The sequence below is a fragment of the Vidua macroura genome, chromosome 5 (assembly GCF_024509145.1).
Source record: "Vidua macroura isolate BioBank_ID:100142 chromosome 5, ASM2450914v1, whole genome shotgun sequence".
Lineage (NCBI taxonomy): Eukaryota > Metazoa > Chordata > Aves > Passeriformes > Viduidae > Vidua > Vidua macroura.
The window spans coordinates 8,046,544-8,074,199 of NC_071575.1; the positions used below are offsets into that span (position 1 = coordinate 8,046,544).

A 27,656-nucleotide genomic window follows, 5' to 3' on the forward strand; every position below is an offset into this window, starting at 1 on the left:
CATAATAACCCTGCATGCAGATTTTTATTATAAATTAAGGTAACTTAGACTAAGACCTTGGGACTAGACACATGCTTTTTTGTTCTGTATTTCTGTAAAAAGCAGGAGAAAGAATCTTGAGCTGTGACTGACATCCATAGGAATTGTCACAATTCCTAGGAAGTTACAAAAAGGAAGTAGTGATTTTGTGTTCCCATTGTCTTAAAGTGCCACTGCCAATGCTATTGCAGCTGTTGCAGGTGGTACAATCTCTCTTGTGCATTTTAGCATGGTGTGCGACAGAAAACCAGGTCACCTTTATTCTGTCCTGAACTGATAGCACAAACACAAATATAAAAATAAGAAAGGACAAAAGCCCTCCTGTGTTTTGAAACAAACTAGGTCAATCAAAACTAGTACTGCAAACAGGAAACTAGAAATCCCAACTGGATGGCTAAGGCCAGACATCTCTTGAATACAGAGTTAAATATGGCTAAATGTTGCAATTCCATATTAAGACATACTTGATACACTTCCAAACTTTAATATTTTAACTCTATTTATATGTATATGCATAGTATATGCATATAGTATATGCATAATAGCTATTTCTGGGATAATTACAATCACCCTGTAATGCTTTAGTGATTTTGAAATAAGCACAATAGTATAACATAAATGAACTTGAGGTGGAAAATGCTAACATAATTAACCTGCATGAACACACTGAATTTTGTGATATTTAACAGACACTCTCAACCTCTAGCATTAGTTAAAGTAGCCATACACATGCACTCAAGATGGTGATAAAGGATAAAACTCAAAGGATAAAACAACTATCTTGTCAGCACCTCATTTGATTTTTGTCTAGAAAAAGAAATATCTACTGGCTCAGAGTTTAACTGCTCCATGTTTTTCAAATTTTACAACAAACTATGCAAATGATAGTCTCAAATCAGAATGTTCTGTCTTTTGTCAAATTATACAAACTACTCACATATTCTTTTTTAACATAAATGAATTGCCTAGTGCCCATTACTTTTTTTTCAAAAGTAAAACAAAATTGAAACTCAATTTAAAAAACAGCTGTTACAAACTTTTAAAAGAACCACACATAAAATATATTGTGAAATTGAAATGCTGCATATTAAACACAGAACTAGAATAAAAATGCACACTAAATATTCAACAAAATGGCTTCCAGGAAGACACTTTTTCTCCTGAGTGAGGATACCCTGGTGACTACATTTAGTTAGGGACTTCTATGGGCAAATAATGGACTCCAGTCCCAGTTATTCCTGATGAAAAGAAGACAAAGTCATAAGATGGCATTAAAGGCGCATTATCTGCCAATACAGCCTGCTCCAAATGTGATTATTACTTGTAGAACATCAGCTTTAATTTGAAATCACTAGATTTGTTTCATTAGTGTTTGTTCTGGGCTAAGTCCTATGATTCCTGCATCCCTCTTGTTCTTAATTGCATCAGAAAGGTGGCTGTGGAAGAGGAGACATGGGTGTTACAATCCCTGCCAATTAGCTTGGGTGATCCATGGGGTTCCATTAATGCATGGGAAGAGCTTTCCTGAAGATGGGTCAAATTAAAGACTAATTCAAAAGCGCCTGTTACTTACCAGAGAAGTCTCTTGGATATAAAAAGGCACTTTAAAAGCAAAAAATTCAAGATCGTCCATTTATCAGTCTTCCATATACTTATATAAATACATATTTTTAGTATTTTTGTAGCTATTTACATGTTTTCAGGCATATATTTAATTTTGTTTACCAAGGAGCTCTCTCTACACATTCTGTTGCCCAGCACTGCAGTCAGTCTCCCTTATGCACATCAGACAGGAGTGGTGCATGACTGCAAAAGCTGGGGCTACTAAAACCCAGTGCTTCTGCAGATCATCCTCATACCATGCTGCTGGCAGAACCTGAGCACAATAACACAGCTATTACAATATTTCAGCCACTGAAACATAGTTTCATCTCTTTCCAAAATCCAAAGGGCAAGTAGACACTATCATGGGCTGAATGTTTCCCAGGTAAAGCACAGACCAAGGTTTTGCAGCTGTGCACACAAAGGAAGACCTGAGAAGAGGAGCATTCAGGTGCTGACAGATTTGGCTGTAACAGTAACTGCATAAAGATGATCCTGCATTAACAAGGCATTCAGAGTTCTGACAAAGAATCTAGAGCACCAGCAGAACTCTGACTAGACCATGCCCCTTTGGGAAGTGGAGGACTGTTGGCTCAGGTTTACTGAATGACACCCATGGGTGCAATGGCACCCAAGCACTAACCTTGCCAGCAAATTCAAGGAGCTGGCCTCTGCTCACTTGATAGCAGAAATATCCTAGGTATTACTGACATTATTTTATTCCTAAAATAAAAGCCAGTCTGCATGGTTACATTTTGGAAAAGACACAGGGTTTGGGATGGTTGCTGTTACTCCTCTGCTAAATTTTCTCTTTAGCCAAAACAAAAAGACAAAACACAAAATGCTGCCATGACATGACAGTGTGGCTCTTACTTGCTCCCCTTTGCAGCTGGTACTAGTCAAAGAAGCAGAGTAGGGGCTGAGAGCCTCTTTGCTGTCAGTAAATAAAAGCACTATCTATTGAGACGATTGTCCTACATCAGGACTGGATTATTTTAATGAAACAAGACTCACTTAGAAAAAGATCCCTGTCGACTACACTCCTCCTCATGTCTCAGTGCTGCCTTAGAGCAGATGAAACTCTGGAAGAAGTTTAGAGGGTTTCTGAAGTGCTTTCTACACATTGCACACAGCAAACGGAGAGATGTAGTCTGTGGGAAAGCTGTAGGAATGTACGCGCCAGTGCACCACTCCATATTGACACCAGGGTTACTGTCACTTTAACAAGCTCCTACTATAGTGCTATTATCATTCAAAGCTCCTTATCGTGCCAAGTGCAAATATTATGACTAGCTGAACATCTAGAGTAATCACTGCTGTAACTGTGTACGTGTACTTGTGTTTAATATTGAGGGCTGTTGCTGTCACCAGGCTATGAAAACCAAACTGGCATTAACATCAGCGCCGAGGATTTGCATACAGCTGACAGGAACAGAGCCTGGCACACTGCTGGGTGTGCACAACGCAGGCTCTGCCAAGGGAATGTCTGACCAACACTAGCCAGGACAGAGGGCTCCTCAGCAGCTGCCACTGCAACAGCCAATGGAGCAAAGAGGGGCACAGCAAGCAGGCACTGTGCAAAACACTGCTGCCTCCACAAAGCTAGAAATTGTCTTGTGGTTGCCCCACCCAACAGATTCCAAGTTGAGGCTCCAACATGTCTGGGGCTCTTTCAGGTGGGAAGCAAGAAAGCTTTGAGGATGGGCCCCTATCAGATTGCACCTACAACAAATGCTGCCTGGGAAGATCTGAGACAATACAAAGTCAGCAGCTACACGCTCAAAGGTGAAGTGCAGGTTCCTATTTTCTTGGACATATCTACCAGTTGGGCTTTGGTAGATTTTCATAGCATGAAAGCTTCCAAGCTGTACTTAGTGACAGCAGACTGACACTGGCTCACCCTTGTGAGGTTACTCTGGAGTCAAGGCAAGGGGTGCTGTGCTTTCTTCTGACACAAAGCTTCATCTTCCAGAGTGGCCAAGGGTTCCCACTGATATGAGCAGGGGAAAGTGCTGGGGATTCCTGAAAAAGTCTCCATTGATTTCTCAGTGACTCAATGTGTAAAATATTAACATCTTACTGCCCGGGAGACTGCAAAGTTCAGACAAGGTGGGAAAGGAGAAGAGGTACAGTAACTGCAGTGGCCCCTAACTATTTCTGTAACAAAAGCAGTGCAAAACAGTCCTAAATATGCAGAGGTCTTGTTATTACTGTTCAAATGGTGAAGTATTGCAGAGGCTTGTGTAAAATTGATGGCAGAGTTAAATGCACCAACTTACATCAGAGGCAAACCCACTGTCATTAACTAGGCTCTGCTCCCAAATATGGATTGCTGCAGTTGCAATTTCTTACAGAACAAAGGAAGCAGAATCTTCCGTTAACTAATATTTAGTAGGATCACAAAAAACTATATAATGTGCACATGAACACTTGGGGAACAGCTTCCATTACTGACAGCAGTGTGTTATTACAGCTACATGGATTTTCAGGAACTTGCTCTTTAGAAGCAAAAGGGTACAAAGTGAAAGAGCTGGACTGGAACAGGGAGGAAGGAGCATATGCACCTCGAGTATAACAGAATATGGGCTCTGCCACTGAAACACTTGTTTTTGCTGGACTGTTTCAATCTTGCTTTTCACTGGCACTAAATTCATCAATATGAATGGACAAAGTCAAGAGCCCTCATCAGCAGCACTAATTAATTTTTTTTTCAGAGATATTAAATCCTAAATCAGATTTTTCAAATTGCTACTTGGATCACTTGTGCTGGCACCAAACAATCTGAATTATTCATAACAATGGTGCTAATCAAATTCTGAAAACCCTGGTGACCCCCTGCTCTTGCCTGATAACTGGGAAGCAGTACTAGAGAGGGCAGGAGGTTGCAAGATTAAAGTTAAAGAGGTTCAGGAGGAAATTGAAGCCAGTGATGCTTTATGTGGCTACATTGTGCTAAGAAAGTAAGCCAGCAGATAGGCTCTCCTACAAAAGGAGAGGGAATTTGGAGAAGTTTCGAGTGCACCACAACATCCAGAAAGGAATTGCTCAAGTGTAATGTATAAATACACAGTTATATTTTGCTAATGTTTTTATATAGACAAATCTTTGGGGCATGTAGTTCCAGTGCTAAAACACAACTGCATTATTTCCAATGACTTTGGACACATAATTCTGAGTACAGCAGTAACAAGTTCTAAAAAACAATTACCATTGCTATATTCCCTATCCATGAGGAGTAGCAAATGTCTACTCTAAGAGGTAAGGTCAGGCACTTCCAGGGAATTTTTCGTTTGCAAATGAATAGACAAAGCTGCATTGACTACAAGCTCCTTTCAATTTCCTGATACAGCTGCACACAGGCACCATAACATACCTGGCTGCACCCCTTTATGTTCATGGTCATTTGGTTTGTCATATCACACAGGACACTAGCAAAGGACACTGGGTATCAAACAATTCTAGAAAGTGCAAGAGAAAGAAAACTGTCTCTTTTAAATACAGGCCACATTCCATTCCGTCTAGAAGGGCACTTGAAATCACAATTTCCTAACTATGATAGTATTTGAAATTCAACAGGGCAAGTATTATATAGTGAACACCACTAAGTATGTTCTATATAAAGATTAAATCTAACAAGACACTTGTCACATATTGCACAACCACCACACGATTTTTCAGGACAGACTTATTGAGGGTGACCAGCTGCATAAGAGACTGTGTGACCTGTAATACTGTAGTTACAGAAACATTATCAGCTTCAAAAACCAGTGAAATTACTGTATCTATTATGGGTACAAATGGTGACTAACTGTGATAACTAAACTACAGCAGCAAAGGGAAAACTGTTCCTTTTTTAAGTGAGCTTTGCTGTATATTTGACAGCAACTTTTGTCTAGATGGGTTGAGAGTTTTGCTTTTGATTAGCTGTCGCAGGCAACAGCTATCTGGGGTAGTTATGCTCATATCCACTTACTTCCTCTTGGCAAAAGAGTTAGAAGCATCAGTGGGGATGGAGAATAAAGTTTTTATATTTTAAAATTACATATTTTAAAATAACTCAGTTGGGATCTCTATTTTAAGGACGTTCTGTAAGTCAGTTTCAAAGACAAAAATTTGCAGGGATGCTAAAGCTCTGTTGTGTTCATGATGAAATTACATACATATATACATAGAGATTACATACCAACAGATACATATATGTATACACAGAAGTTAATAATCAAACTAAAAAGTGTAAATTTAACTTCAGACTTTGGTTGTTAAGATGCCATCCTGAGTGCTAGAGGTACTGTCATTTGGCCAAGTAACTAAAAAAGATGTAGCTGTGAAGTTGGGCTCTGAGCTGATTTGGTTTCTCCAGGCTTTCTGCTAGCTTTCTGCAACAAGTACTGCAGGTCATGGCAGGCCCTTAATGCAACATTCTGATCAGTGCGAGAAACCAAGTAATGGTGTCTAAAAACACAGTTTTTAGTAGCTTGGTATAAAGCTGTCCTAATTTAATTTTTAGGCATGTCTCTATTTTTTTTTTCCATTAATGAAAATTCATGGTCTTAGGTTTCATAGATTTCAAAGCTTTCAAAGAAACAGTTGCCAGCGTTGATCGCTATAAATGTACACTGTCAGCATGACACCATTATCACCTTTTCTTAAATTAATATTAGGGAGTTTACTCCATTTTTAGCATATATTCCAAGACAATCAGTTTAATGGCCTATGCAGGTGACCTGCCAAAAATCAAGACAAATTGAGCATGACAGCAAGAAGGTTACCTTATGTCTCTTCTAAAGCTTTTTTTAAAGTTACATTTAATTCTGAAAATCCAATTTTTCCATATTCAAAGCTCTATGATTAATTTCACCTACTCTTTTTCTCCTTCACTTAAATTTCCTGTTTCAGCTGACCAATGGATTTGCCACCTTCTATGATTCCAGTCAGTAAAGGAAGTTTTCTATGGACTGTTGTTGTGACATTGTAGTTTACATACAAATGCTGTGAGGAAGCCACGCATTCAAAGATGGCTTTCCACTCATTATGACAACCAGCTCACTTTATAAGCTTGTAAGCTTACAAGAAGTATTAAGCTGTAAGTAAAAAGTGTAAGCTATGGAAAAGTATTCCATTTGCACTGGGAACACGCAGACCTCATATACTATTTAAGGAGATATTGTGCAGCTCCTTTTTGCTACAGCTGCAAAACCACACAGGCATAATTATTTCAGTGAAACATCTTCTGCTGACTAGGTAGATACCACAAAGACAGTGCAACTGTTCAGAATAAGGTCCAGATCCATAAACATATCTATAAGCTTTTGATTTCAAGGGGCTATTAACTGCAAAAAGTCTCTGTGAGTTCTACATACCAGTAAGATCTCTTCCCACTCCTGCCACAAACGCTTGTTGTGACTTTTGTCACACCACTTAAGCCCCATACTTTTCCTCACCCATGTGTGAACAGAGGAAAAGGGGACAAGCCTTATCTGCAATAAGGGCTTGGGGAGGTTGGTATTCATTTGTGCTTATTAATTGCTTGGAGAGCTGAGGAAGAAAGGGAAATGCAAAAGCAGTGTTTTTATTAAAGGAAGTCAGATGACAAGAAGTGGGACACCTTCTGTAATCCTGAAGGAGGACTCCCAGCTGAGAAAGGGTGTTCAGAGGGAGGCAGCACCCATTGGAGGCAGAGCCATGGTGGAGCTGCCATCAGACTTGTAAGTACTCAGCCTCCTCCATTCCTGCCTTCTGCACAGTCCCCCACTCTCTCTTTCTTATGTATTCCTCAAATTTACTTCATCTGACATTCTTGCCCCAGCCTCTGTGATTATTCCCTTGACCTCTGCTCACGGCAGGCTCTGGGCTCTGTCCGGACACGTGCTGAGCTCCCCTGGGCAATGCCACACAGCCAGAAAAGCCAACTCAGGTTGCCCAGAGTTTTGTAGAAGAGCAGAATCCCACCATCAGAGAAAAAAAAAAACTCAGCAAACAAATATCTCCTAACATTTCTTCACAAGTTAGGTTAGCTGATCCTTCCCTACTTGCCATACAGTTTACCCTGATTTTCCACTGCAGGCTAACTACAAGCCCTAAGAACCGTACAAGATACAAGTAACACAGTGATCCCTAGGACATCACAATACAGGAAAATCCTTCAGTGCTCAATATTATCATAGCAGTGACTAAGGAGCTGCCAAAAAATAAGGCTGAATCCAGAAATACAGCCTTATTCGCAAAGGACATAATCATCTCATCTCTAGAATGATAAGACAGACTCTACATTTTACCTTTTCTATTTAAAGTTTGCCTCATAAGTTCATCCAGCTGGAAATATACACATATTTCTAGAAGATTTGATGGCTATGAATTGTCCACTCATGTAGCATCCAAGATCTTTCTTCCAGAGCTAGCTGTCTGGAAATCTTCAAATGTTTTCCATGGGCAACCTGAAATGTTTAACCTCTGGCATTTTCTGCCATACTAACAAGTAACTGTGTCACATTCAAATGATTCCTTTTTCTTTGACCTATCACATCTGCATAGTGATAGAAGCACTTCATGATCTGTGAACCACTATTTTAAAGCAACAAGCAAAACACATGCAGAGTAACATAAGACGTATGTTTTGGAGAAAGATGGAAAACATTTGGCTTGCACAAATTCATATTTCTAGCTTATCTGTCCCCAAATAGCTCAAAGACAGTGCATAGGTCGATAATAATACATAGTATAATGCACTTTATTCTGGATGACTGATAATGGGATTATTGTTCATACAACAAAATCAGGACATTCAAAATTGTATCCGTTTATTCCTAAGGAACAGAATGATTGTCAGAGCCTAATGTGTTTATCAACATGAGTCTGAGCCAGTGAGGTTAGCTTGATATAGTTGCTGGAGAATATGATTGTGTCAAATGGTTCACAGTCAGCGTTCTAGAGAGTGACTGTCTATAAAAGGGACACTCAATCTGAGAAGTGATTCTCTTTGAAGTAGCACCTGCAATTCATAGGGATGTTTCAGGACCTTGTGATTAACAGAGCAGTGAATCTGAGGTGGGTTACAGACCATGAACTGTAGCTCCAGAATGCTTGTTCTCCTTCCTCTTTGCTCCTCAGTCTGACAACAGCAATTAGGTTTCCATGTTTCCCTGCCACAGGTGGACTTTAGTGAGCCAGTAGAAGAGGTTTTTTCTTCTCGGTGGGATACAGCCCGCAGTCCAGAGTTTTATTCTCCCTAATCTGATCCCAAGGATCCTCTTTGCTACAAATCCTGACACTAGTAGTCCCTACTGTGTCTTACAGAGATCCAGGGCTAAGCAGGCAGGGAAGCCAGATTCCTCTGTCCAGTGAAGGCACCTGATCCAAAGTCTTCTCCAGTCACAGAAGCAGCTTTTATGGTATTTCATGAAGGTTTGGATCAGACTTGAAGGGCAGGGCTGTAGCAGGGATGATGGGCTGGGCTGTGACCATTTCCATGGAGAAGAAGAGGCCTTCTCTAGGACTGTCAAGCATCAGTATGAGCACATGCATCACTATTTCCCAGTTTAAACTTTACTTTTAAGAGAGTATTTGTATTTGCCAAGCCACAAATTGCAGTAGCCACAGTGGAGACTTCATCAGCAAACAATGACAAGACAAAGCTATCATGAGAAGGGAAGCCAAGAGCCACCACAAGGGTAAAGCATGCTCCTCTTTCAATAGTGCACCACAGAAACACATCTGTCAAACGGTACTGCAGCCTGAAGTAATCAGTGCAACTAATTATCACTAATCGTAATATAGTTTCTGTCTTGCTGCTAATACATTTAGACTTGCTAATCAAATCAAACTATTCCAACTTGCTGTGCTGCTTCCAAATAAATATTTCATCAAGGATAAAAAATGAAGCTTTGGGTTTTTTTTGTTTCTTTTTTTTTTTTTTGGTGGAGTTTTTTGTTTGTGGGTTATTTTGTTCTTGTTGTTATGGCTGTTTGGAGAGGCCAGTGGCCTTTTTTAAATTTATTTCACACTGCAACAAAACTAGTAGAAAATGCCATCAGGAAGACCATTCAGCACTCTGAATGTTTTCATTCAGGAGCCAGAGCATGCTCACATCCCTCCCAGAATAAGTGTAGAAGAGCAGCACCTTTACAGGATGCCCATGTGGGTAAACTGATAAACTAAGACATAGAAGCCCTGGATTGAGTTTCCAGCTCTGTTGCAAACTTCACAGCACAACCTCAGTTGCCCTGCTAAATACCTCTGAGCCTCAGCTGCCACTCTGTGGAAGTGGAACTATAATCTATCTTTTTCTAAACTGAAAGCTCTTCAGACAGAAGTTCTCCCCTGCATTTCTGTGCCTGGGTTAACACCAAGAGACTCCTAAAAGGTTTCTGGAAACTCCTTTAACAGAAAATAATTGACATATGGTTTCCAAAACTGTAATTACATTTGCAAATATATGATTTTCCTTCATGCAGAAAAAAGAAAAAGTAATGGAACTTTTTCCTTTAAAAATTGCACCATTCTTTACATTTTTAATAAGTTCCCTTCTACTGGAGACTTTCACATGTGCCAGAGACCTGTGTGTTCTGGAAAGGGGTTTCAAGCAGGTGAACAGGCAGTTCCAGAGTACTGATGCTGTTGGACTGAAGTGAACTTGACTATTCCACCCAGAGTCCTGCACAATACAGAGGAAAATTTGCTATAGGCACACACTGAACACTGACATAAAGTTGGGAGTTTATTCCCCAAATTATCAATTTACCCTCGGAAATCTTTCAGATTCCTGAAAGATCAGACTCTAAGACCCTTCCTTGTTTTTGAGGACTTTCTCCCATCCTAAACCCAACCACTTCCACGTATGCAGCCTACTGCTTTCTGAGGGAAAACCAACAGCCAGTACTTGGTCTTGTGCCACAACAGAAATAAGGCCTCAAAATGCTGTGAATCAGTCCTGCTCCAAGACCTTAGCCACTACTTTTACAAACTCAAATCCAGAAAAGACCACAGTTAATGTAACAATGGAATAGGATTTCAATATTTAGCAGTGCCTAAAAAACAATAACCAAATTAACTTGCAGCTGCCGTTAGTTGCCAACTTAGCATAAACATCTGACATTCTGAACAAAAAAGAAAGAAAACAACTACATATTTTATACCAAAGAGGGCCTCAGATTTTAATTAATCTTTAGACTTTGAACTTTGCAAACAGCTACTTGTAACAGAGTTTACAAAGGCCATTTAAAATTGTGGTGTTGATCTAGAAATCAAAGTACTTTCACAAAAGGCAACTCATTAGCAATAAACATTCATAACTGCCAGGTTTTTCACAGACAAGAAGAAACATCTGGAGGCTACTGAAGCAAACAGTAATCACAGAGATTTAAAATTGAGACAAGATGATCAAAAATAGCTCAATACAGTAACAAAACAAAAATCTGACCTTCTTAAGAAGACTTCTGTATGCCCAGCAATCACAGCCTGATCTATTCTCCCCTAAACTAATTTTAAAAAGTTGTTTTGGGATGTGAAATCTCTGAGGAAGCCTGAGTGTGCTCAAGAGGCACTGGCACTGAACAGAGCAGAAACTGATGATAAGCTGCAGCCCAGATCCGTAGGGCTTCTGTAGGCGCTTCCGAAGAGGTGCTGCACATCCCAGCTCCCTGCAGCCCACAGAAGAATGAGGATGTGATCATCTCCCTCATGCTCGACATGGACAAGACCAAACCTGGGGCAGTGGACAGATCTATCCTGCACTTTGCAGTGCCAGACTAAGCATCCATTTGGAGATGCAGGGTGTAAGTATTTAAAGTCTTTCTAAAGTGTCACAATAGTTGAGTGTACAGCTCAACACTGCAGCTGTACTTAGTTGCTGGCTCTAGCTAGGATGCAGAAAATTTCTTGTGCTACCAGAATACGCTTTGGAAGGAACTGAAGCTCAGAGAGGCACTTGGGTGTGTGGTCAGTGCCACACACCCAAGTACCAGTGTCAGAACTACTGAGGTACAGACAAAACTTCACAGGACTTTGGACACCTAGTTCTTGCTTCCAGCCCACCACAATCATATAAAGTCAATTAAATAAGCCACAATAACAATATTACACTTGAGCAAATCACATAACTTTCAGAAATTAATACTTTTTTACATAGATTCATCATCTTAACACCACCTAAGTATGTAGAGCTGAGATTCAAAAAGTTTATTAAGGAGCCCTTTCAACTATGTAAATCAGAGCCAAATAAAAAACAAACTCCAAACTTTATCAAGTGGACATTCATGCATTCAAACAAGAATGAGATTAACCTAAGGTGTGAGAATCATGTGGAGTCATTCTGGCTTTGAGGAGGAGCCAATGCTGTGGATGAGAGTTCATAGATGAGCGGGTATAAAGAAACTGTGTGGGAAGGAACAAGAGCTAACTAACTAAAAGCAGTTCCACATTACAGCATTCTGCCAACTTCTACAGTTATTCCTGCCATACATCAGAATCAGTTTCTATATTAAGCTCTTTGCCTCAAAAATTCATAAAAGACCAAGTCACAGAGCTAAACTCAACATGTCCTTAAAAAGGCATTATCAGTGCCTGGATAGTAACTGAAAAGAAAAAAAAATCATCAAAGCAAGTGTGTTGTATAAACCCTAACCACACAGTTCTGTGAATTTTACTATGCAGTGTCAGTGAACAAGAAATGACTGAAGGTGGCACTTGGTGCCATGGTGGTGTTGACAAGTCATAAGCTGGACACGATAATCTTGGAGCTGCTTTCCAACCTAAGTCATTCAGTGATTCTATGATTTTATGGTTATCAGCCAAAGCAGGTCATATGCTGAAACAATTATGGTAGGGGACATAGTTTCAACCTGTTCTTCCCCTGTACTAATTATTTTTTAACAAATAATTTTTAACATTTTCATAGTTTTTACATTTTCAGAAGGCTGAGGAAAAATTAACCAGTTAGTCCACAATCTCAAACTACTCCACTGAGGCATTCTTTCATTAAACTGATAAAAACCTTCACCAGTTTCACCTGCATGAAAGAAAACTTCAGATCCAGTAACCAATGGGAGGCTAGGCAGAGCCTGCTGGTCCTGCAGAATCCCACAAACACAGCTTTTAAAATACACTCCAACTTCTTCCAACATTAGGAATGTTAAGATGAAGTACCTTTAAATCTAAATCTCCACAGCTAGCAGACTCTGGCACTTCACAGGGTAAAACAATACCTTAATACCCTGTGCTCATCACATTTTTTCCTGGGAACTGAGAGGGGAGAACGGGAAAGTTAGAGGGGTAAGTCTGGGATCTCAGGCTTGAACTGACAGACACAGAGGAGACAAACAAAGTTTTTAATCAAAATTATTGAGGGAAGGTGCCATCTTTTTCAGGTACCATCAAGACCCATTTTTTTCAGGCTGACCTTTCAGTGTATGTTGCGCCAAGATTACATCACAACTGCTTGCTTTTCACTTTTCCCCTCCCATTTTCTGCACCATCCACACTCAGAGAAGGATAGATAGAAAGACAGACAGAGAGATTCATAAATAGATACATTGGACTTTACTGCTGTCCCTTACTGGCAGAAAGAAGAAATAACTACAATACCGCATGCTGCTGCTTTTCTTTATGACAGTGTTAAACACTCTACCCAAGATTATTAATAGCAGTTTCACAAGCTCACTCATTCACTTTCCAGCAAGCATCTGTACAAACCATGCCATCTTCTGGTGCTTCCTGGCAGCTAAAAAAGAAATACCAGTGTTGGAACTTAAACTGTCACCTCTATCTTCATAAAGGGAGTTCTCTCCTTATGATTCTGTATCTGAGTGGAGCACTGTACTCTGAAAAAAATGTTTCATGGCTTTTCAGGTATTTTATGGCTCTTTCACATACCACAATCCCAATGAGAAATGAAGTGCCAGAACTAGCATGATTTACTGTGAAATAACAATTCTCTCTTACAAACTGAGCTATCTGTGCCCTGAAAGTCTCTATATTCAACTTATTATAGAAACACTCCTATGATACCATAAGAACTAGAACAGAAAATAATTTTGAAATCAGTTTCTTAATATAACAAAAGCATCTGTCCATCAAAAGTTTATGACAGCTGGAACCAACTCCCCACGTGACATAAAATACAGACTGGCTAACATATTGAGCTACTCTTTCAGTCCTTTACCTTTTTTTTCTGTATCCTGCAGAAATAGTTCCAAACATTATGGCCCACAAACAAGTAGCTGCTATGTGTTTTCTTCTGCCAAGCCTTCTCAACATCACAGATCCACCTAGATAATAAAAGACTGGTTGTTTGCTTCCACTTTCTCTATTGAAAAGTTGTTCCAGAACCTCATTCTTCTTGTCACTTTGAGACTAAAACAATGTCCAGCTTTCATTTCTACTGTGGTTGCAGTAAGAGGACCACTGTAGAATGTACCTTTACACACCTTGTAGCTCTCAAGTTTTAAAGGAATGTTTGTTACTCCACAAGAACCCCACTACACACTAATCCCTCAGCATCCACCGTTCTCCATTAATTCTGTGATGTAGCCATGTGTTTCTATGCAGACTCTTTACTGTGGAGAAAGAGTGTCATGCCATTGAAAAACATGCTGACAGCAGGAAATCATGACTGTGTGTCAGGCAAGGATTGTATAAGACAGCTATACCTGCATTTGGTATAGGAGGAATTGCTGGGTAAAAACCAGTACCTTATCATAAGATCACAGAATGGGTTTGGGTTGGAAGGGACCTCAAAGATCATCTTGTCCCACCTTCTCCCATGGGCAGCGACACCTTCCACTATCCCAGGTTGCTCCAAGCCAAATCAAACCTGGCCCACAGCACTTCCAGGGTAGGGGAAACCACAGCTTCTCTGGGCAACCTGTGCCAGGGCCTCACCACCCTCATAGGGAAGATTTTCTTCCTGATGTCTAATCTAAACCCACTCTCTGTCAGTATTAAGCCATTTTTCCTTGTCCTGTTACACCAGGCCCTTGTAGTTTCTCTCAATCTTTCTTGCAGGTTCCCTTCAGGTGGAAGGTCACAATTGCGTAACCCCGCAGCTTCTCTTCTCCAGGCTGAGCAATCCCAGTTCTCTGAGCCTTCCCTCACAGCAGAGCTGCTCCAGCCCTCTGATCATCTTGGCACCTCCTTTGGACTTGCTCCAGCAGCTCCCTGTCCTTCCTGTGCTGGGCCCCAGTGCTGGAGGCAGCTCTGCAGGTGGGGTCTCACCTGAGCAGGGCAGAGGGGCAGACCCCCCTCCCCTGCTGCTGACAGGACAAGCCCTGTACCATTAGGTCACAACCCAACCTGTGCAACCCAACCATTAGGTCAGAGCCCAACCCAGCCTGGTGAGAGGAAGCACCATTGGCATTTTGATCCCCTATCCAGCTGCTACACAGCTCCTTGTAGCACTGAAAGTCAGCAGTGGTAAAGTTCTGAATGAAAGAATGCTACTGGCTTTTTAAAGAGAATGTTGGAAGACCACTCATTTGTTTCCTTGCTTTGTAACAGCCAATATTATTTAACATTAAAGAATGGCACTACTATGCTGTCTTTCAATTATATTTGCTGACTTTTCTATAGTGAGCAAAACATTCAGAGTAAACGAATTCAAGTAAGTTTGAACTGTGTTTATGAACCTCATTGAGTTTTTTGGGGTCTTGTGTAATGGATAACACTACAAACATTAGGAATCTGAAAAGAGAGGCAATAATTCCTACTGAAAAAGGTGGCATTTTCTTAAGAAATATAAGGAGTTCCAAAGTGCCCCTCTAATGTTCTGTTCAAGCAAGGTATCAAAATCAATGGACATGAAGTTCTCTTAACACAGACAAATTAAGTGCAGACTGCAACCAAAATAATTATAATGCCATGGAAGAGGCTCCAGCCTTGAGGGACCATGTTCCCAGCCATAATGGGATATAAGTTTTACATTTGAAATAACAAAAGCTTTAAGTAGGATTCTAGAATTTTGTAAGACCTGAAATGGTCCAGATCTTAGGGATATAAAGCATTTCCAGCCCTCAGAATAACGTGGGAAGAGATAATAGGGGTTGGTTCTTCATCCCCATTATGCAGAATAGAGAGCAATGCACTTGATATACCACAAACAGGGAAACTGCCTTCCTGCCTCTCCTCCATTCAGAGCCTGGGATATCCTTATAAAGACAGAAGGGCCAGAGATGATTAGTGCTGTTTCAAGTGTCAGAGGAACCCACCAGCAAGGAACACATATTGGGTAAATCCACATTAAACACTGCTTCCAAGTCAGAAGCTCATTTCTGAAGCAGATCACCCTGTGGTCTGATTAAAGTAGATCTTGTACTTTGTTTCACAGTGCAAAGTGATGCATGAGTGGACCATGTGGATTCTGTTGGGGTTAAACTCAACAGCAGAGCACACTTCTGGAGGGAGCACACGTAACGTTCCACACAATAACAGCCATTCAGTCCTTGGGATCACACTAGGGATGAACCCTTGGCATGGGTACAGTGCCCTCAGCACCCACAGTTCTGCTCTCCAGACCTTCCACTGCACTGCACAGTGACATAACCACCACCTTCCTATGAACTCCAAAAGACCAAAGAAAGCATCTCTTTGTGTTTCAATCTAAAAATCCTTCAGGGCAAAAGAGCCAAAGCCACACAGCAAAGACAGAAGCCAGACAGGAGCCAGTACAGCTACCAGTGACTGGCAGGAGTTCAGTTTTCAATGTACAACTACTTGTCCTACTCAGAAAGCATTATAAACACCCACATTAGAAACTGATCATCTTAGTCCTGTGGAAGTGACAGCATTAGATGCCACCATCTCTCAGCACTTTGTATTTTCCTCCTTCCCCAGCTAAGGTGGGTCTACCTACCTAAACAAACAGAAAGAGAGGTTCCCTCACGTATTTTGCTAGATCAGCTTTATGTTACACCTCCTGGAACACAAGTGAGGAAAGCAAAGTGACACGTCCATTCTGGGAATGAAAAGTTATTTCAATATTGAAATTACCACTCTAAGGTGGGACATCGTCACTCCAGAGGGTTATTCAAACATTTTAACATGGACAACTGAATATGGAAATGCTAATAATGACACTCCAGTAGAGGAAAATCAATCACACCTCCAGTTACAGCTGGTAATTAAAAATAGATGTAGTATATTAGCCTTGAGAAATAAAAATGCACAGCATTTTGACAACTACTGATTTGATATTACTGATTGACATTTTGACATTACTGATTTGAATCACATTAAAACTCAGCTTCCTGCACATTTCCTGGGTACACATTCAGCAAAAGCTTGGTCTATGAAAGACTGTATCAACTTCAAGCAAATAAACAAAAAGTGAAAAGTGTGCACAGGAGTATCAATCCTCATCTTAATATCCCTTCCAGCATCAAACTTGCAGAAGAGAATTCCTGCCTATCATCATTAGCTAATTAATCTCAAAATGTTCTCTTCTATTTCTCCTGGGAAACAAGGAAATGTGGGAAAAGGAGACTGCTCAGACCTCTTCCAGTTGTGGGTATCCATAAAGTCTCCACAGTGTGCCTGCCAGCAGTTCCTCCACAGAAGCTCCACAGCCTCTGCTTTGCCGGGAATCGGGAAAGAAAATCATCTTCCCATCTCAAACTTTCACCTATACCTCTCCATTTCTCATCCAACACCAGGACCTCCCTACTGTGTTCACAAAGAACCTGCTAGTTCAATTTTAATCCCTTTGCTCTAGATATCACCTCAAATTCGTTTTCTCAAGCTCTTTTTGTGTTTTGATCTCTGTACACATTATACACCTCTTCTGCCAGGAGGAGGGAAATTTTCTTTTTAAAATATGAAGAGTGTTTGTGCCAACACCCTTGAGTTTGGCAGAATCTGGCCCTTGAACCATAAATCCCTGTGTCTACTTTGTCTTCTAAGCCATTTCCACTAAAAACATTTGGGATGCTCTTAGAGAGCAGTCAGCTCCCTCAGAACAACATTGGACGGCATGTAAAGCAATCAAATTATTTTTGTTTAAGACTGATTCATTGCACATTCCACACAGCAAATCAAATTCCCACAGAAGTCCAGCATCCACTAATTCCAATTTCAAGATTTTTTAAGTTGAAAATAGTGTAATTACATGGGAGGAATTGTGCCTAGCTAGTGGATGTTTAGCCAGAGAAGGTAAAATTCCTTCAGTGGATAATAACTCAACAGACTACAGGAGTGCTGAGTTCAGTCATGTCAAGAAACTGTGTTTTAATAGTTCTGTACATGTCTAGTCTGCTGAGAACTGTGCATTTTGAAAACTTTATGTATTTATATGATAGGTTGGAACAGGCCAGCTTATGAATACATAACTATCTGATGATCAAAAGATCTTTTTCAAGGAATAGTGAATCATTAAGTAAATATGTAGCAATTATCAGCATTATTATTCAGACTTTGTTCTGGAATAACATTTTTAAAGCTACTTTTTGACATCAAAATCTAAAGGTTTAGCCACAGCCTTTAGAGAAAGTCTATCAGCAAACAAGTGGCTGATGCTAACCTAAACTGAAGCCAGCTTAATGAAAGAGCAAGAACCTGGGAGAACAAGACAAATGTTGTATCAGTGATTGGCCAGTTCTGTAGTTTCGGGATGGCAAGGGAACTTAAGTCCACCTGGCCCAGATTTTTGAGAAGTATAAACAGGCACAGTTCAACCAAACCCAAGGAAACTACGAAATCTTAACATGAAGATCTCAGACGTTTTCCTTTTTATTTTTTTTTTCTTCTTTCAAACAGTGAAGTAAAATAGAAGACTCTCAGAAATTGTAATTACGGACAGAGCTTATGCATGCCACTTTGCCTAGCTAACACTAGTAGAACTAATAGGGGCCATACAGTAGGAAGATCTTTAGGAAATACATTAGTCCAGCTTTCAGGACATTGGATCATCTTACAAAATCTATTATTATCATTTGACAGCACTCAGTTTAATAGGAGGCAATTTCAAACAGCAACCAGGGACTGAACTGCAAAATAACTCAACAACTGAACTTTGAGAGAACTGTAGAAACACAGAATGGCTTAGGTTTGAAAGAACATCTTGTTCATAACTATATGCTATTTTTCTAGAAAATAGGATAGCAAGTTCATAACAGTGGGTGAAATGGACCACCTCAGGCAGCTCAAGCCAGGAAAATGTCAGCTTACTTGTTCTGTATTTGTAATAGTAGGCAAAGTCACCCAAAGATGAGTTTTGGGAAGTTTATTCTTCCACTGTGTATGGAAAACTGTCAGCTACTACAGCCTTCACTGTTTGCATTACCTTATGGTCTGAATCCTGGAGAAGAATCTCATTAAGCCAAACCTTAAATACACACAGGATAAAGACAGACCCAGACCCAAAAAACTTCAGCATATTTAGATACTTATATTAAGAATTTAGAATACTTTATTAAGAAAGTGCAAGAGGAAAAAAAAGATAAAATAATCAACTATGGCCAAAGTTTTTCAACCAAAAGGTCTGAAATCCAGAGCTTAAATCGAGATATACTCTCATAAATAAAAATGATCTATCTAAAGATGACAAAAATAGGAATTCACACTGAAGGCCTCATAAACTCTCTGACTTAAAAATACACAAATGCAAACAGCCTCCCAGCCAAGGACAGAAACAGAAACTCAGACTCTATTCTTAAAACGGGTTTTTCACCTTTGCTCCACCTACCTCAGGCTCACTGCTGGCCTAGATCTCAACCCAATTTCCACTAGTTTTATGAATTTCCACCTGAGTCTCAACACCATTGCTAGGAGCTGCTGACTCCCCTCTTTAATCATCAGTGCTAGGCCTCTCTGTGTTATGTTTGCACATACACATGGCGGGGAGAAGGGATGACTCTCCAATGTCAAAAAAATCAGCTGAACGCCGCACTCCTGAACTGAGTTTGGCATATGAAAATCATAGGCTTTTCACAATCCCCAGTTATATTATTCATGCAGAATGCACTCAGCATTCTGTTGTTCCTACTCTCATTGTTTATAAATGAGTCTTTGCTTCATCTGGGGATGGAAGTTCCTTTAAGCTTCCTTTACTAAAAGTACTTTTGTAATGAGATACAGTGCTAGCACTCAGAGGGTTAAACAAGTTTCTGGAAATGTTTGTGCTTCTGGAGAAAAAATGTATTTTTTTCTTTATTGAAGGAAAAATGAAACACTGGATCTTGCTGATTTATTTTAGCCAATCTGACACACAGGTCCCTATTCCTTCCTAAATGTTTCAGAAAACAATGAAGTTCTTAATTTTGTTCTCTCTTACTGCAACATTTCTGACAGAAATTTCTTCGTATGTTAAGACTCTTGTTTTTATACCTCACTTAAACATTCCCAGCTCTATCACATTAAAATATTAACCTAAGACATGATCTTCAAATGCTGTTCCTGGCATAAATACTATTTCTCATGAGGACACATGAATTGTTCCAGTAATGGCAGGTCCCTTTTGTTAGGGATCTACAGTTACAAAAAAAGATACAAGCCTTTGTCTAGCAATATTGCAAATTTCATGATTTAGCTTGTTTGACAGTTCAGACTACCATCATTCATCCTGGTGATTGTGCAAGATTCTAGTGCATTCCCCTAGATTAGAGTTTTTTCAAACTAATTCAAATTAAGTTAATTAATAGTGGGCTGAATTATGAAAGAAAAAGTAAGTTAATCAGATGGCAAGTGAATCACTTTTGGCTGAGGACATCCTTCTGTTTTAAAACCAGTATTGCCGTGGTTTAAAGGGGAATGGGACTGCATCCTTTATCTCTCCGTTCTTTACCTCTCTTACTGCTTTTAAAGTTCAAAGGACTTGTTTATGCTGCTACTAAGGCTGAGATATTGCAGATCCAAAAGGGACAAGAGGCTGGCTGTCACCTGACATATTGAAACCAGAAAACTGGAGAGATCCATCCATCTATCCATACTTTGGAGTGAAAGGAAACTGGGATTTTTGAACTAAGGACTCAAGAAATGTAACAGTTTGCCAGTTAATGGAAATGCATTTATATTTCACTAATGTTAAGCAGAGAAACAATTCCATCTCTCTCAAAAGCCTTCTCCTGTCTACTTGCAAATATCAACGGACTTTATGAAATGGATACGTTTTGTCTTTTTAATATCAACCCCTAATATATTAGCTCTTAACTGAAGTTTAATGAAGCCATCCCCAAGAGCAGTATCTTTAAACCAACAATCTCCATCTTCTGTGGGTTCTCCTAACACTCTGGACTGCCTTCATCTGCCCTCTCCTCACCTGGTTTTCTCCCTGTGGTAATATTCTGATTTCTATCACACCAGTGCAAACTTTGGGTAACTCCAGTGAGCTCCAGGGAAATATATTTCTGGGCTTACACCTGCCTAGCCAGCAGAAAATGTAAATTGAGCTGAACAGTATTTAGTTTGCTCATTAAAGGAATTTTTCCCCTTTAATTTAAAAGAAAAAAAATAATGAAATCTGGATTGTATTGCTCATACTCATCTTCAATAATACCACATTCCTCCAAAGACCCTATTGAAAAAAGCTACTCACTTTTTCACTCAAAACATATAAGGAGAACTTGGTCTGCAATTAGTAGAGGAGAGAACAAAAAGTATTTCTTTCAACAAAGATCAGCCCTGTAGGTCATTTGAAGGAGGGACAGTAGTGCAGAATTTCAATTGGTTTTTGAAACAGCAGCTTTTAAAAAATATATTTGCAGTTTAAATGCCAGGTTTTGTTTAAGAAGACAAAAAAAAAAAAAAGATTGCAAATACTTCTGTCACTCCTATATTCCAAACAGTTTTGGAGAGGTGAAAGATGAGAAATTAAAACAATTCCATATAACATGGAGAGTAAATAACCTCCAAATCTGGAAACTCGTTGGCATGTACAACCAAGGACGAGTGCCAAATGCAACACATCCATGGAAAAAAAGTGCATGGAAAAAAGCTAGGGTTGTTTTCCATTTAAATCTATGCCTATTGAAAACAGTCATATCTGAATTTCTAAGAGCACGCAAAATCAGTATGCATTTACCATAATAAATGCCTTTTTCATCAACTAACAAAACAGAATAGATACAAATGAACCAATCAGGGATTTCCAGTGAGCTATCAGTGTTAGAAAAGCTACTCTGCAGATTCCAGTTGAGTCACCACAGAGGAAGAAAAAAAAGGGGGGAAAAGGGGGAAATAAATTACTGTGTGCAACTCCATCTGCAAACTGCTTCTCCCGCACTGGTATGTAATAAAACGTGTTGCTAAGATACAAGCTGCTAAAGAAGTTCATTAAAGGACACTTTAAACAAAGCTGCCAGACTCTTTTCCCTTTAAAGACTGCTTATTTGGTTCTGTCCCTTGTGTTTATAATTAGATCCTCTATATGAGAGATTGTGCTCCATTCAAGCCCACTCAGCAAAGAATGTTAATAAAATAATGTAAATAAGGCACTGGTTTAGGTTGTACATATTTATGGGCTGCAGAGCGGTTGATAGAAATGCAACTGGACTCCACCTGTATTTTTAAAAGCAAAATAAATGCTTTTCCAAGTAGTTTCTCCCTAAGCAGGAGAGCAGAAACATTAGGTTCTGCAGCCAGCACTCTGACCTAACTTTCAGAAAATACTTTCAAGCATAGAAAACTGGCTTCTTGCCTAAAGTCTGGAGTTTCTGAGATGCCTCTCATATAGGCTTTTATATGCAAGCCTTTGTTATCTACACTGAAATAAAGGACTAAATTGTTTATGTCTTTCCCCTGGCAATCTTTCTCTTTTTCCATCTATATACAAATTCCTAGATGTGTGTTAATGATTTGCAGAACTTCCTTGATCTAATATATTCACAAGAAAGTCTGTTTTGTAATATATTATTGCCAGGAAAGATATGCTATCAAATAGGTCTTTACCTGACCTTATGTAAAATACTTTTAGCCCTCATAGTAACACTTGGATGGTGGATGTACTTAGGCTTTTGTTTTGCTTGAAGAGAAGAGAATGGGCAAGATATACTTTGCTTTCAGTCATCGTGGTGAAATGATTAACTAAAGAAATAATTTCAGCATTTATCTGTTTGGCACTTAATAACGCACAAGATGCATAAATCACAGATGAGAGTTAGTATCAGTGATTATATAGGAACTGTTACTTGTCACTTTATAACCTGCATCTCATACTAAATTCTGTACTGCAGTCCCCAGTATGTATATATTTTTAATTACATTTTCAGGCTCATTTACATGCGCATATTGGCTTTCTGCCTGAATGATATCAAAGAGAAAGACCTTATGCTCGCACCCAACCACAGACACACACACACAGAGACACAGAAGCAAATTTATACACAGAGTCTGTACATTTCTGAGAATGGAAGCTTCTTTCTTCGTCATTCTTAGAAAAGCTTTGACTCACCAATAAATCTTTAGGCAATCTTAGCTGATTTGAAGCACTTTTGAAAAACAGATCATTATAGAAAATGTAGGTTAATCTCTGCTGCATGTCAAAAGTATCAATGATTCTCACTTGACTCAATTATTTGAAATGTAATATACAATTTCACTTTCTGTAACCTTATAAGATTTGTCATCAATAGCTGTGTTGCACAGAAAGGCAATTCCACTCCTTCTCCCCAGATAATACATAAGCTACATCACAAAGTACCAACAGGATCAAGCCAAATTAATGTGGTAACAAAAAAAACTCATATGCAATATAGACTTAACTTCTGTTTCAAGGCCAATTATATGCTTCTCTCAATTAAACACAAGCAATCAGACCAACCTTCAGGTGAACACACTGTTCTGGCCAGAGCCTCAATACCCAGGCTCTTAAAACAGAATTACAACTCTGAAAATAAGATTGCCTATCAAAACCCTAAATTAACACCACCCATCCTATCTACGGAGTTCTCAAGTACTTATTGCTTTGATTTTACTGCAGCTGCACTTATGGTCTGGTTTACTTTAATTCAGTCAAAGGATTGTTTTATAGTTTAAACTTGGACATAAATTATTTAAGTTCTCCATGGGTTAAAAAAAGGAAGATGCATGCTCCTATTTCCTAGTCCTCTGTCTATTAACCAGAAGGGTCTGCCTGTACATGTGCAAAAAGCCCTGTGGTACATATTAGATTTCAATAGACGCTTACTATTGGCAGTTGCAGGTTGGAGCGAGAACTAAGCCACATCAGCAATTTCATATGACACTCTGGAAATTGCTACTGCATAACAATAAGCAGCTGATTCAAAAAAGAGAGGGGCGGGGGAGAAAACATTTTCATGAAGTACATTTTAACTCTAGAACAATTCCAAATAAAAAAAGTAGTACCACCTTAAGTTAAAAAATAAAATAAAAAATTATATAAAATATTTGTATATACAAACATATAGAAGAAGTGTGTGATGAGGATTGGATAGACCAAATATGAGTCTATGACACTGAAATAACTGTCTACTTTGATGGCAGAATGACAAATTTGCATTTCAATTAGTCCAGTTCTGGTTCTTTTTTGTTCTTCTTTGTTCTTATCTTAAACTTGCAGCCTATTTTCATACTTCCCTTACCTCCAACTCCTCTGCATGTACCAGATGCCCTCCTTGACATTATGGCCACACATACACCATTTAACATGGCCTTGTCTTATTCATTTGCAAATTTCTATCCTTTATTGCTTAAAAATGTTGTTGGTGCTTCTGATTTTGTTTTGGGGGAGAAGGGGAGAGGGAGGCATCATTTTATAATCAAGTACAAAAATACTGCATATAATATCCTTAATCACAAAGAGAAAGGCATAGAAGGAAAAGTTAAAAGTAACTTTGTATGAACATGTCTTTATATGCCTTCATGCTTTCAACTTGAAAATTAAATCTGCAATGAGCTGAAAAGGGATTTTCTCTACTTGAACATAGCAGAAGTGTTTAGACTGGTGCAGTATCCCATTGGAAATGTTATTTAAAACCACCATTCAAAACTCTTCTTTAGCATCATGCTATGGAAAGAAAACATTCCCCTTTTCTTCCACAGGTACAAGGAGTCTGTGCACCAGATCCTGAAACAAGATGAACTGGTTCAAACACCTGCCATGACATACTGTTCTGGATGAGCCACACACATGGTATGAACCAGTGGAGATCTGGTTCCATCAAACCAGAGCTCCTGACAAAGACTCCTGTAGAAGCACCACTTAACAGCTACCCAAGTGTCTGCTCAAAAATTAAAACAAATTCTAACTCCAAGATGCAGAGTTCCTACATAGAACTAAAGTTAATTTTAAAAAGTCTCCCTACTAAAGCATTGTGTACATCTGAACAAATACCTGTTTGCTGCAAGTACAAATTAGATATTTTAGTGTGTAACAGGTAGCAAGTGTCATTAGTGTAAAACCAGAAATGAAATAAGAAGATATTGTTGGCATAATTCCTTTTTCTAAATAGACAAAGGCATTGTAGGGAAAAAATTGCTAAATCACAGGGATAATCATCATAGCCAGCTCCTCTAATGAGGCATCATGGGATTACTGGAGTTATTATAAGAGTCATCTTATTGAAGAAATTCAAAGTTAATTGAAATCAATTGTACTGTTCTGACAGCAGGTGTTTTAAGTGGGTAAAATATCAAAGTGAACTCTTTAAAATGGTTAGAATGAATGTAACAGTCTCTTTTCAACAGTTAGCCCTGCCAAGTGATACACTGTACAAGTAGAGAAAAGTGTACAGTCAAAGAAAAATGCTGGAATGAAATAGCATTTCCTGTGCCAGTCCAGCAGCTACCAAACAAAATGGGGTTCTAACCCCTCTAGTTGAAATTTTTGTTACAGATGTGTGAATTCCATGAATCTTTTTAAGGGCATCCTAATGGCAGGCTGAAAGCCATATTTCCATTCTTCCATGAAAATGTCCTTTATTGCCCTTTTTCTCCAATATGACATGGGAATCTCAGTATGCTGTTACTGAAAGCACAAACAGAATGCTAGGATTGTGATTATGCAAACTATAGTCCTAAGTTTCTCCTCCAAGAAGCTGAAGGTAAATCCTTCCCTAGTTTTTCCCCTCTTTCTTTAGATGGCAAAATAAAAAATACATTGCCACCTGATTTTGCAAATAAAAAAAAAGAACTGGAGCTTTCTGGGAACTGGAGCTCTCTGAATTACAATCCAGAATCTTTACTCTGATCCAATAAATTCATTTTATTCTGCAATTGTTCAGGATTCCCAGCAAAGTCAGCAGGACCTCATTACACAGAAAAATGACAAAGCCAAGCTCATGTTTAATACCGGTTGTCTTTGTGTTTACAGACTCAGTGCAGTAAGGGAAAAGTTTAATACTCCACCTGGGAGCCCATCATCCTGCCTCCCCTGACATCCAGACCCAGACATGGAGGCAACTCTTGCCATGGCAATAGGGAGGGCTGTGCATACCTTGGGTCAGAGTTTGACATTAGGTTCAACTCAATCTGGAAATGCCTTTCAGATTTTACCTGAGTTTTCACAGAAGCTTATAACCCTTATTTTACCTTAATCATTTTGAAAGAACCCAGCCATATGAAATACTGAGCTCTGGCAGTATCAATAATCTACTCTTTAACTCATGTAAACAATGCTGCCCTTTGCAGGCGCAGCCCAGCAGGAACTTCAACAAACCCAAAATCCACTTCTTCCTCTTCCCCAAAACAGAGACAATATCAGCACAATGAGACATCTTGAGCTAAACCATCTCCAACAATTTGCACAAGAACTGTACTTTGATTTTAAGAAGTCTAACACTTTCCACAAACAGGTTTTGCTAGTGATCACCACAGGCAAAATATAGCCAGTGATTTAATTTCAGGTATGCTACCCAAAAAAACCTCAAACCAGCAATAACACAGGCTGGGCAAGTCTGCCTGAAACTGATGCTGATTTTCTGCATAGATAGCAAATTATGGTAAAGAAATGAGGCAGCATACAAGTGAATGGCATAATGTCTTTCAGGAAGGCATATTTCTATTACTGTGCTACAGGACAGGCTGTCTGAATTCAGAGTTCATCATGGTCGAAAATATAGTGGCCTACACATGTTCATTGTTAAAGACCTGGCTTGCCACCTAACACTTATGTCAGTAAGGAGGAACAAGAAAAAGGGAACTTCCAATGGAGGTTAAAGATTTTTTTTTTATCCTGATCTATTAATTAATAAGAGAGAACTTTCTAGAATTAAGAAGACCCTCAAGAACTCTTTAAGGACATAAAGAAACACAAGCAGCAGAGCACCTCTGGTGTGCTATTAAGGCCAATGCTGACTCTTATCATGGCGCTCTTATTTACATATAAATGCTTGTTGCTTGACAATTTAGATAAAAATGTTACTGCTGCTCTGCATGTGCTGTAGATTGAAGGTGTAAAACCACTGGACTAAGTAATGGAGTCTTCACACATCATATCTTATTAAAGAAGAGGTAACCCATTCTCAAATGTGATGACAATTAATCAAAACTACAGCATCTGAAAGATGTACTTGTGACAGAAGTCTAAGCTGTCTTTCTGAGTTGGATGCCAAATTAAGAACTGATTGAAGCTATTGTCTTCCAGAATTAAAATTATGGATCTAGAGTATTTTTTTAAGACACTGAAAAATATTAAAACTATGCTAAATTCTGTATTTCTCTAACCCACCAACATAAAAGGAATATCAATGACTAACCAGAGATCCTTAATTAGGGTGCAATTTTAAATGCAGCTGCACATAAAAGCCTACTTCATAAATTTCCCTCAAAAGTTAAGTTTGTCATTCAGTTCTTTCTTATCTTCATTTGTAACTTTCAAGAAAAGTACACATTGCCACAAATGCCATTGTAGCCATCTACAATGAAAAGTGATGAACAGGGGCACTGAGAGATACCATTCACTCCTGCTATGTTCCTAACAGGTGTAGATGGGGGTTTTTTGTTTGTTTGTTTTACTGTTTCATCATTAACACATGCAGTTAAATTGAAATGCAATTTTAGGGTCTTTTGTATTCCGTGTACACAAAATCAAAGGTACACATTATTGAATTATGAATTAGTTGTGCCCAAACAAATCTTTG

General features: G+C 39.1%; 2 protein-coding genes across 2 annotated transcripts in view; both read right to left on the reverse strand.

The window, feature by feature from the left end:
• Nucleotides 1–27,656, reverse strand: part of PHF21B (PHD finger protein 21B) — a 161,461-nt gene that overhangs the window by 130,076 nt on the left and 3,729 nt on the right. The gene's annotated exons all lie outside the window — the stretch shown is intronic.
• The window catches only part of KIAA0930 (KIAA0930 ortholog), a 147,968-nt gene continuing 144,484 nt past the window's right edge, over nucleotides 24,173–27,656 (reverse strand). Inside the window, exon 11 of the transcript XR_008437150.1 lies at nucleotides 24,173–24,187. The gene's annotated coding sequence lies outside the window, so the exon portion shown is untranslated. The remainder of the gene's footprint in view (nucleotides 24,188–27,656) is intronic.